The following is an 11,269-nucleotide window of genomic DNA, read 5'->3' as shown; positions in this document are numbered from 1 at the left end:
AGAGACCCTTACCTCCCATTAACTACCCAAAAAAGAAAAGCCAGAAGTACAGCTCTGGCTCCAGTGGTAGAGTGCTATAGCCTTTGGCAAAAAGAGCCTGGAACTGACACCAAAACCAAACCCAACCAAACCAAAAAATGCTGACAACTTGGCATAGTATTTAATTTGAATATCTTTTTGGTAAATGAAGTTGAGTTGTTTTATATATTTATTAACCGTCTGTATTTCATCTTCAGTATGTTGGCTGTTTTATGTCCATCTTACTATCATGTTCAGCATTGTGTATTAGGGGAAAGTAGTGTTTTTCCTTCATGTAGCAAACTTAATGTGCAGATAGGTTTTAATATTGTTATTTTGATATACATCAATTTAAAATTTCTGTGGTCTCAAATTTATTCATCTTTATTAGGCTTCTTGTATAGAACAGTGTGAAAAACATAAAATTCTAGTATGCTGTCCAGAGCACTAGGCTATTTGGAAAATCTAATTTATAATGAGTAGTCTGTGTACTTGCATAGAGTAAAAGAGAATTACTGGATGGGTTATTCAGATTATGATGAACCTGCAGTTAGGCTCCCAATTTCTAGTTACTAATTTCTGAATGAAAAAGTATCTTGCCATGTTATATGCATCAAAAGTTTTAACTATTTAATTTTCATATTATAGTATTTCCTAACCAGACACCCACGTATATGCCTTAAAATACTGTCTCTTGGACATGTTACAAATAATTATGATTAAGGTTATTTTTATATCAGTGAATATTTTCATTTAATTGCTTTTTTCTTTCTCTCAAATTTGAAAAGTGAACTGTTTTGTTCTTTCAGTACTCTATGAAGTAGGAGAGGACAGGGAAGCATAGGATTGTGAGGTATACATACATATTCAAGGCATGAGAGCTTTTGGAAAAGCTTGTAGAAGAGAGAAAAGAGGGGCCAGTATTATAAAACATTTCTAAGTGTCAATAAAATCTGCTTAACAATTAAAAAATTCCTATAAAATTATTTTCTGATGTTGTAGAAGTTATTAATCTTCAGTAGTATTTTTCAGAAAATAAAAACAAGTCTACTAAATAGGAATGCAATTTAAATTATCAATTTTTGTTTAAAGTATAAAATTATTTTGAAGTAGTTGTTTCAGAGTTGTAAAACTAATGAAAAATTAGACTATGTATTATCTGATGTTTGTAGCAAAAAGATCAGTTTTTAGCTAATAGTAAAACAGGAAATCATTCAATATCAATTGCTAGTAAATTGGTACAATTGAACTAAATTCATGTAAAATGATTGGGTACACAGGCCAATTTTTCTATTACTTCAAGTGGAAATATGCATGAACTTACATAACTTTAAAATTTGTGCTATTGCATATTAATGTTTTAGTTGCACTGTTCTATAACTTGAATTTGTAAAAAAAAAAAAACAACCAAAAACAAACCAGTGCAATATTCTACCAAACATGTCTGTACAAGAAATGGAAATTTATTTTTTAAATTTATTTTGAATAGTATGCCACTGGTCCAAAGTTTTAGAAGTAAAAATCTTCCACTTTATCTCTTGATATGTTTCGGTTTAATCTTTATTGTTTCTTTGATTAAATATACTACAATTTTTTTTAATTTGCTTGGAGAAAAAAAAACCCCAATAAGCACAGACTGGTGACAAATGTGGAAAAAAAGAATCGCAGACTGAAAATAATCACAATATTGCGTGAGGAAGACTTTAGGTTGTATAATTGCGTGAAATAAACACAATGCACACGGATTTTGTCCTGTTTGCTATTTGTCTTGTTATTCAATACGTTTTGTTCCTTGTAATTTCAAACATTTAACAGTTAGAAACATAGGTGAAGTAAAATGACCAGAAAAAGAAAAGAACCTCCTAAGTTTTCTACCAAATTCTCTCAGGGGTTCAGGAACTTCTTCAACAGCCATGGAGACCTCTAATAGGTGACTAGTTCCTGAGTTTGCAAAGAGCTCACCCTTCCTCACGTTTCTCAACCCCGCAGAGCTGGGGCAGTCAAAGGTTCAGTTCACTGGATTCCAAATAAACAACCCGAAATAGGGTGATAAAAGACTTGAGTTAACACGAGTTGAAGGAGCGGAAGGGGCCCTTTAGGACTTCAAACGGCTTGGGACCCTAAACCCTTAACAATGTGACCAGGCCTGTGTCCCCCCCCCCCAGCACGTTTCCAGGCACGCAGAGGACGTTGGTGCAGGGGCGGGGGGGGGGGGGGTGGAGAGAGGCACACACTCCTCCCGCCCCAGTCGTGACCCTCAATTTCCATTTGCCTTCACTTTGCTCAAGCCCCGTGTCCTCTTTCGCCCGTTCAGTGCCCAATATTGGTGGGGCGCTCGGCCTAGCCTAGTAGCCTAGTTCTTAAGTTTTCCACACCTTGGAGATGATTTAATCACGTTTTATTTCGTTTTATTTTTTTCTTTTCTGAAATGGAATAGTGGGTTGCAAAAAGAATCCCCCCCCCCTCCCGCCCCGTCTTTCCCAATGCTAGGTCTTCCTGGCTGACAATCAGTTTCCCTTTTCTCCATTACCCGAAGCAAAAGCAAACAAACAAAACCAAACCCAAAGCAAGCAAAAGCCCAAGCGCGATGAAATCAGTTGCAGATCAGGTGGCCGGAGTTGGGCGACTTGGATTCTGTTGGTGGGCAGGGGGAAGGACGGGTGGGAAGCTAGGGCTCCGGAACTCGAGCCGCAGGCCCCGAGCCGCTGGGGCGTGTCAAGAGGAGGGGACTTCGAAGGGTGATGCCCTACTGGGCTGCCACCTTGGGGCTGCGCTCTGGGCGGAGGAGCCTGAGGAACAAGTCCAGCCTCGGAATTCCCACAGCCCGGGGCTCGCACGGCCGGACCTTTCTACTTGCTCGTCCCTCGTCACCCTCCTCTACACCCCCACCCCCCACAATTCCCCGGGAAGAGAGGAACTGTGACCCCCTCCCTCCCGTACGAGTCCTCGGCGGAAGCGCTTCCAAACGACAGAGTAAGTGAGGCGCGGGCACGGCACCTTGTTTATCCCACTCGGCGGCGCGCCCCTGCGGGCGCCTCGTTTGCCGGCGTCGGAGACGCTGAACCCCGGAGTCAGTCGGCCACCATTGGTTAGTGACAGGGAGGAGGACGCTGGGTTGGGAGGGCTGGGAGCCAAGCTTTGCAATGCCAGCTCGCTGCCGGTAGATGCCGCCCCCTCCCAACGGGAGCCAGGCGCGGGTTCGTGGCCGACAGATGGCGCCTGCGCGTTCCATTCGCTTCCAAGTCGCCGAAGAGCGAACACCCCAAACAATCCCGAAGCGCCACCGAAAAAAAAAAAAAGAAAAAAGAAAAAAAAAAAAGAAACCCGAAAAAAAAAAACCCCGAAAAAAAAAAATCCCGCCGGATCCGACCGCCACTTTCAACCCCCCCACCCCCCGCGCCGCTCTAGAACCGCGGGAGCTTCCGTCCCCGAGTAGAATTCGAGGGTGTAAAGAAGAGGAAGGGGGAAAAAAAAATCTTGTACCAGCCCAGGGGTGAAGAATCCCCCGGCCTGAGAAAGAAAGAAGGAGTGGGGGAGGCGAACAGTCTCGTTGCTGCCTCTGTGTACGCTGAGGGGGGAGGTAAGTTATAAAATGGCGGAGGCGAAGCTTCGAGAAGTTTGGAGGGGCACCCGGAGGGCGCGGGGCCCACGGTGAGGTGTGTGTGGTGGAAATTGCGCGATCGAGCGACAGGAGTTGAGGGGGGAAAGGAGGCTGGGCAATCGGTTGTCGTTCCGTTTCCGTCTGGGGTGACTGTGCCCCTGTGGTGGGCAGCCTCGAGTGAGGGGTTAACTCCTGCCGGGGGGGGGGGGGAATCTCCTTCGCCCCCGCCTCAGCCTCCAGCCCTTCCCTCCCCCAACACGCTACCCCAACACTTCCACGGAACTTCCAGCCCCCCGTCCTCCCTACCTCCTACTCCTAGAGTCGCTTTCTAGCGCAGGACTCTTCTTTTTCGACTACCCTCGTTGAAGATTTTTCTCTTCCATCCCTCGCCCAACTCTCCCTCGGGGCCTTTACGGAGGACGACCCCCCCCCCCCCCATGGGTGGCCCAAAATGGAGAACGCGGAGCAGCGCAAGATGGAGGCGCCGCTTCTCTGTGTAGCCTTAGACTTAGGTTCCTTTTCTCCGCCAGGCTCTTAAGGCTCGGAGACAGAAAACTGGAGGTGGGGTGGGGTGCGAGCCGTAGTCGGGGGAGGCCGTGCAGGCCGGCTGTGTCTGGGGTGGGGGCCGAGCGCGGGATCGTGGTGTGGGGAAGGAACAGAGCAAAATGGTGGTGCTGGGAGCCTAGGGGGGGAGGGGAGCGACAGGCTCGGTTGTGTATATTTGGGCCTCGGACCGCGGGAGGCGAGGGAAAATCTACTCTGATCACACCCCTCCCTCGTGCCCCCTCCCTTCTCCCTTCCCCTCCTTCCTTTCCTCCCTCCCTCCCCTCCCTCCCTCTCTTCCTCCCTTCCTAGAGAGGGAACAACATTCATGTGACGGGCCCCTCGGCTTCTCCCCCGCCCCATCATCTCCAGCGCGTGGTGGGGGAACTGCTTGGGAAAGCGATTGGCATCGATCTCTCCATCCCTTCCGAGGCCCGACTTCGGTCAGTTTTCTTAGGGCAACAATTTTATAAATAGGCTGGGGTCTGGCGGCGTTGGCCCCCGCGCGCAGACCTTGCCCTGAAGGGGGCCCTGCCTGTCTGGCATGGGCGGAGGGGGGAAGGGCGGGAGTAGAAGGCTGTTTGTTGGGGGGTTTTGGCGCCACTTTTGTTTTAGTTTTAGTGCTGCTTTTTCGTTCCCACCCCCACCCGCACTGTCTTTCTCAAGGCACGAACTGAGCTGATCCTTGCCCCAGGTAGGCAGCCTCTGTTTTTCCCTCCACACTTTTATTCTTGGCTTCAGGGCGACTTTCTCTTTTCTTCTATCATGCGTCCTGAGGTCCTTAGAGGGCGATTTTAAGAGGAAAAGGGTTGGATGGGCCATGGGAGAGTGAAGGTGTGGGAAACAGCATCAAGTAGTTCCGCAAAACTTTGAGCCCCGTTCCCATTTTCTTCTGGCCTAGAATCGTAAACGTATTGTTGATTTCGGCCTCCCCCCCTCCCGTCGCGGGAACGTCTTGTTTTGCCTTTAGTTTTTTTTTTTTTTTAATAAACCGCTGTACCTTCGACATTTATTTTGCGCTCCTCCTCGGTGTAAATGTCATTGTATGTTTAATCTTGAATTGTAATGGGTTATCGTGTGATTTTTCGTGCATCAGGGTTCGGCTTTAATTTTTAATATTGCATTAGTAGTTTCATCCGGTTTGTGAGACTTTCTGTTCCGTGGCCTAGGATGTTTTTTATATTGTTGTTGCCTACCTCCCCCCCTTTTCCTTCCTTCTCCCTCTTTGCTCTTGGATGTAGTTTTTAAATTGAGGATCAGGGCTTTAGATTAAATGGTTATTTACAGTTTACATGGTACATCTGTGAGAAACTTTTGATCTGTGGTGTTAGGTTTAAGTAAAGGAGAAGCTTGTGTTGGTTTGCAATGGTTCCTTAAAATGCGCGGGCCGCCTCCCCCCCCACCCCGCGTAAAGCCCCATCTTCCTCTCACACGGGGTGTAAATTCCATACCCCCTTTCTCCCACGGACCGCCGTATTTCACAGCAGCCACACCCTGTATTTGTCTCTGTGGATTGGACTCATTATCAGCTTAATTTAGTGAGTTAAACCACCATGATGGGACTTGCTTAAGCACGAAGCTTCTTTTCCTGTTTAGTCCTAGTGGTTACTGTCGAAAGAGGAATAATCGAGGCTTCTTGATGAAACCTGGTGCGGTCCAAGCTCTGGGTTTTTTTTTTCTCTTTTTTTTCTGTTGTCTTTTTTCCTACTCCGGGCTGTTGGCAGTGTCAGCACCGCTGTTGGGGGCGGGGGGTGGAGGGGAGAAAGAGTCGGGTTACCGAAGTGCGTCATTCCTGGCTCTAGCAGGGCCTGCTCGGGAGCTGCTGGTGTTTGTTACTGTCCTCGCAGCACTTTCCTGCCAACCTTCTCTCTCTGCGTATTGGTTAGGAGCAAAAGCAGGAGGCGGTCTCCTAATTCTGTCTGTAGCCTAGCGCGTTGCGTTTAAGGGTATATGGGAACTTATTTTTTTCAAAAAGAAGGCCCTGGAAAGTGGATCTATTTGGGTTTAATGACATACAATGCTGGTAGTTCAGATTTCCTTTCATATATTTTCTAGTGTGTGGGGGGGTTAATTTTGAACATTTTAAACCACTTAAAGAAAAAATGCCTGGTTTTCCTTTTGCATTTACATCAATCTATAATTAGGAATTAGAAGGACCAGTTAAAGCATAAGTGTTCAGTGGTTTTTCAAGTGGTGAATTGTAATTTTATGACACAATATGCTGTTTTTTTTTTTTTTTTCGTTTTCAGCTGAGGTGCTTGGTGAATGCAAGGGCAATTGCAAATGTTTCATTTTCATATTCCCATTAACTTTCTATATTCGTGTTTACTCTTAGGCATAATTGAAATAAAACAATTGAGTTTTATGGACTTTAACATTCTTAAAGATTTTTTAAAAAGCTGAATTCTTAAGGAAATTTGTCATGTAGGAGTTGTGTAGGGTGTCTACATAGTTATCGTTGGATTCTTGGCTTTTAATTTGCTAGTCTCATACTTTCATCTTTTGGTTTTTTTTCAGTGTATTTACTGAGCACAGTGTCTTCTTCATTCTTTTTAAACATTATAATGAGGGCACAGAGTGGGTAGGAGGTACAGATGAAACAAAAGTTGCCTTGAGTTATTAATTGTATGTAGCTGGGTGAGTCTTGTTACTCTTACTCTACTTTTGTGTGTACTTGAAATTTTCCATGGTTAAAGGAAAACATTTTGGAAGAGAAAATTTCCAAATTGTTTTTGTAGTTTTGGTGTAATGATTTATTTATGTTTATATGGCAAAATTATTTACATGGGAAACTTAGCCTTGTGTATAATGGCTGGCACACAGATTTAAAAATGTTTGAACCGAATCAGTATAAATAACGTAAACTCATAAAAATTGGTTACACTTTAAATGTTTGCAATTTAGTGTAAATGTGGTCTATATAATTTCCCTTTGGATGACTTCAAAACAGAAAAGTTCCATTTGTAAATTTAAAAAAATCTGCTTGGTGCCTATTTCATCAAGTTGCAGTTCAAGTGAGTCAGTATGAAAGGGATTTACTATTAATAGGAGGGGCTTTGGTAGTTGGAGTAAGTGACAGTGGAAGAGATTGGAGTGCCATGGCGTGTATTCATAGTAGAAAGATCTACGCAGCTCAATTCAGTTTCAATATTTAGTGTTTGATGACTGGGTAGATTAGAAAAGTACTTAGCCATTCTGCCCTCCTCTGAAAGAACTTATCAGAAACTGACATTGAGGGTGGAGTGGGTTTTTTCTTTTTAGCTGATATGGAAATGAGTGTTTATATTTGAATTGATTTACATCATTTTCTTTTTTAAAGGATCTGGGGTTTATAGCTACTTAAAAGTTGCATGCCCTTAGGTGTCTATGGCTCACACCTGTAAGTCTAGCTACTTTGAAGGTTGAACTCTGAGGGTCAGAGTTTGAAGCCAGTTGGGCAAAGGAAAGTCCTTGAGACTTAGTTCCAATTAATTGCCAAAAAGCTGCAAGTGGAGTTGTGGTCCAAGTGGTAGAATGCCAGCTTTGAGCAAAAAAGCTCAAGGACAGTGCCCAGGCCCTCAGGTTAAGCCCTAGGATTGGCATTCCCCCCCCCCCCCAAAAAAAAAAAAAGTTACAGGAAAACTTTTACTCTTTTAAGAACTTTTTAAAAACTATTACTATCAACAGTAAAAAGTGCAATTCATACTCTTTTTTTTTTTTTTGCCAGTCCTGGGCCTTGGACTCAGGGCCTGAGCACTGTCCCTGGCTTTTTTGCTCAAGGCTAGCACTCTGCCACTTGAGCCACAGTGCCACTTCTGGCCGTTTTCCATATATGTGGTGCTGGGGAATCGAACCAGGAGCTTCATGTGTAGGAGGCAAGCACTCTTGCCAATAGGCCATATTCCCAGCCCCCAATTCATACTCTTGATCTTAGTTTTGGTTTGTTTTTTGCCAGCCCTGGGGCTTGAACTCAGGGCCTGACCACTGTCCCTTGCTTCTTTTTGCTAGCACTCTACCACTGAGTCACAGTGCCTCTTCTGGCTTTTTCTATATATGTGATGCTGAGGAATCGAATCCAGGGCTTCATGTATACGAGGGGAGCACTTTACCACTAGGCCATATTCCCAGCTCCTTTTTAATAGGGGCTCTTTTTTTTTTGCCAGTCCTGGGCCTTGGACTCAGGGCTTGAGCACTGTCCTGGCTTCTTTTTGCTCAAGGCTAGCACTCTACCTCTTGAGCCACAGCACCACTTCTGGCCGTTTTCTATATGCGTGGTTCTGGGGAATTGAACCCAGGGCTTCATGTATGTGAGGCAAGCACTCTTGCCACTAGGCCATATTCCCAGCCCTTGATCTTAGTTTTTGAACTGCTCCTAAGTGTCTTGTTTTCTGCAATATTGTATTGTTCCTACTTCCCTGTGACGTTTGTGAAAGTATCCTAAAATTCATTTTTAATGTGTAGCTTGCCCATTTAATTTCATTTTTTTCTTTTCTATTTTTAAGTATATATATATATATATATCCTAAAAAGGTGACTCTTGGTATGTTTGTGCATTTCATGTTTATTTCACCTTTAGAAGACATATTTAAGTTTTATTCCTATGCAAATATTCTTAAGTGTATGATGAGGATTGTGGCATCAGAATTATTTTATTGTGGTAAGGCAACAGCTATACTACTAAACCGGCATCAGAATTATTTTATTGTGGTAAGGCAACAGCTATACTACTAAACCAACAAGCCAAGTTTGGTAGCTTTGAAGTTTGTTTAGTTTGGACTTTTAAAGGCCAAACACTCATAAAATTTTAATGAAATTAAATTCTGCATTTCCTTTTCATTGTTTTTTCCTTTTGACTCTTATTGACTCCTGTTGTTTCCTCGAGTTAGGAAGTAAAATTGGGGCGGGGTGGGTGGGTGGTAGGGGGAGAATATGGCTCAAATTTATTCCTTTGAGTAACTAGAGTTAGCTGTGAAAATATGCCACGGTCATATTAGTAATACTACATGCTTAAGCCGCACCCAATCACAGTCATGTGTGAGAAGGTAGTAATCAGTGAATAGCTTAATTCTTTTGGGTCTGAGGATTATTTTTTTCCCCCAGTCTTGGGGCTTGAACTCTGGGCCTGGGCACTGTCCCTGAGTTTCTTTTTGCTCAAGGCTAGCACTCTTATCACTTGAGCCACAGCACCACTTCCAGCTTTTTCTATTTATGTAGTACCGAGGAATTGAACCCAGGACTTCATGCATGAAGCCACATTCCCAGCCCTGGGGCTGAGTTTTTTTTTTTAATAATACGTTACACTTCAGGTTTTGATGCTGCGAATTAACTTTTGACTTATAATTTACATTATGGGAGCCAGGAAAGGGGTAACATTGTCCAAAAAGAAATGTACTTATTACCTGACATAGGGAAGTCTAACCCTTCTGTATATCACCTTTATAATGACAAATTTTTAAAAATCTAAGAAAAATTTATGTTACGGGCCAGGCACCTGTGGCTCAGGCCTGTAATCCTAGCTACTGAGGAGGCTGAGATCTGAGGGTCCAGGTTCAAAGCCAGCCCAGGTGTGGTTCAAGTGGTAAGAGCACTAGCCTTGGGACAGCGCCCAGGCCCCAAGTTCAGGCCCCAGGACTGGCACAGAAACACACAAAAACTATATTAGGTTAAATTTTTGTTGTCAGTTGTGGGGTTTGAACTCAAGGTCTGGATTCGGTCCCTGAGCCTCTTTGTGCGCAAGGCTAACACTTTACCATTGGAGCCACAGCGCCACTTCTGTTTTTTGGGTGGTTAATTGGAGATACAAGTCCCATGGGGACTTTTCTAACCAGACTAGCTTTGAACTGTAGATCCTTAGATCTCCTTCTCCTGAGTTGCTAGGATTACAGGCATGAACCACCGTCCTCCAGTTTAGGTTAAATTTTATACAGTACTATATAATGGAGCACTGTTTTGGGAGTTGGGAGAATAGCAAAAAAGGTCAGTTCCAGTCATACATGAACATAGTCCCAGTTAGCTGCTAGAATATATGGAAATTTGTAAGCCAGGTGCTGGTAGCTCACCCCTGTAATCTTAAAATACTCTGGAGGCTGAGATCTGAGAATTGCAGTTGAAAGCCAGCCAGGCCAGGAAAGTTTCTGAGACTCCTTATCTCCATTTTCAATCTGGAAGTGGCACTATGTAGTAGTAGAGTGCTAGCCTTGAGGAAGGACAGCGCCCAGGCCCAGAATTCAAGCCTCAGGACTTGCCAAAAAAAAAGTGTATTGAGATTTGCCTACTTCTTTGGTAGTAAAGATTAAACTTTAAAGTTACAGGCTATTTAAAAAATTCTTTACATTTTTCTTCTGAAGTTTTCTACATTTAACATATGTTCAGGGCTTTTAATGTGTGGTTCAATACTGTTTCTGTATAATCTTAGCTATCATAAATGGTAGTTATCACGTTTTGTTGGCAGAGTAAAAAAAAACAATTGTCAGTTTGAGTTTTCAGTTTTCATGAATTACTGCTTTTGCATTTAATTTGACCAAAGATTGTACTTCTTCAGTGTATATGACCTGACTTTTTGGATTGCTTTTTTTTAATGTGTGTGAATCCTGAATTGTAGTTTTTTTTGTCCCTGAAAAATGTTTGTATTTGCTGATACTAGGGCTTGAATTAGGGAGGGCTCAAGGCTGGCACTCTACCACTTAAGTCATAGCTTCACTTTTGGCTTTTTTAAATGATTAATTGAAGATAAAATCTTCCCTGCCTGGACTGGCTTTGAATTTGGATTCCCAGATCTCAGCCTCCTGAGTAGCTAGGATTTCAGGTGTCAGGCACTAGAGCCAGGCTTGAATTGGGTTTTTAATGTTTCCTGTAATTCTTTAACACTAAGTAGTAGACACAAGTGAAGTGAGTGCCAATCAAGAAATTGCTGAAATTGTTTTATAGTCCTTCCTCTAAAGAAAGGATAATATCAATGCTTTTATTTTTATCTTTGTCTTTATTTTGATTTTACAGTGTTTGAGATGGAGGTCTCTTGTAGTCCAAGCTGGTCTCAAATTGGAGATCCCCCTGCCTCAACATCTAAGTGCTACAATTCTAGTCATGCTCCACTATGCCTGACTTTACATACATTTTTTAAAATTGGGA

General features: G+C 43.4%; 1 protein-coding gene across 9 annotated transcripts in view; it reads left to right on the top strand.

The window, feature by feature from the left end:
- The first annotated feature begins 2,719 nt into the window (after nt 1–2,719).
- The window catches only part of Stag2 (stromal antigen 2), a 133,944-nt gene continuing 125,394 nt past the window's right edge, over nt 2,720–11,269 (top strand). Inside the window, exon 1 of one of the 9 annotated variants that reach the window (XM_048336812.1) lies at nt 2,720–2,991. The gene's annotated coding sequence lies outside the window, so the exon portion shown is untranslated. The other 8 variants (XM_048336814.1, XM_048336811.1, XM_048336817.1 and 5 more) reach the window with 8 other exon arrangements.

This window comes from Perognathus longimembris, chromosome 28 (assembly GCF_023159225.1).
Source record: "Perognathus longimembris pacificus isolate PPM17 chromosome 28, ASM2315922v1, whole genome shotgun sequence".
NCBI classification, from domain to species: domain Eukaryota; kingdom Metazoa; phylum Chordata; class Mammalia; order Rodentia; family Heteromyidae; genus Perognathus; species Perognathus longimembris.
Note: the sequence above shows the minus strand (reverse complement) of the source record. Positions and strands in the feature narration are given on the sequence as shown.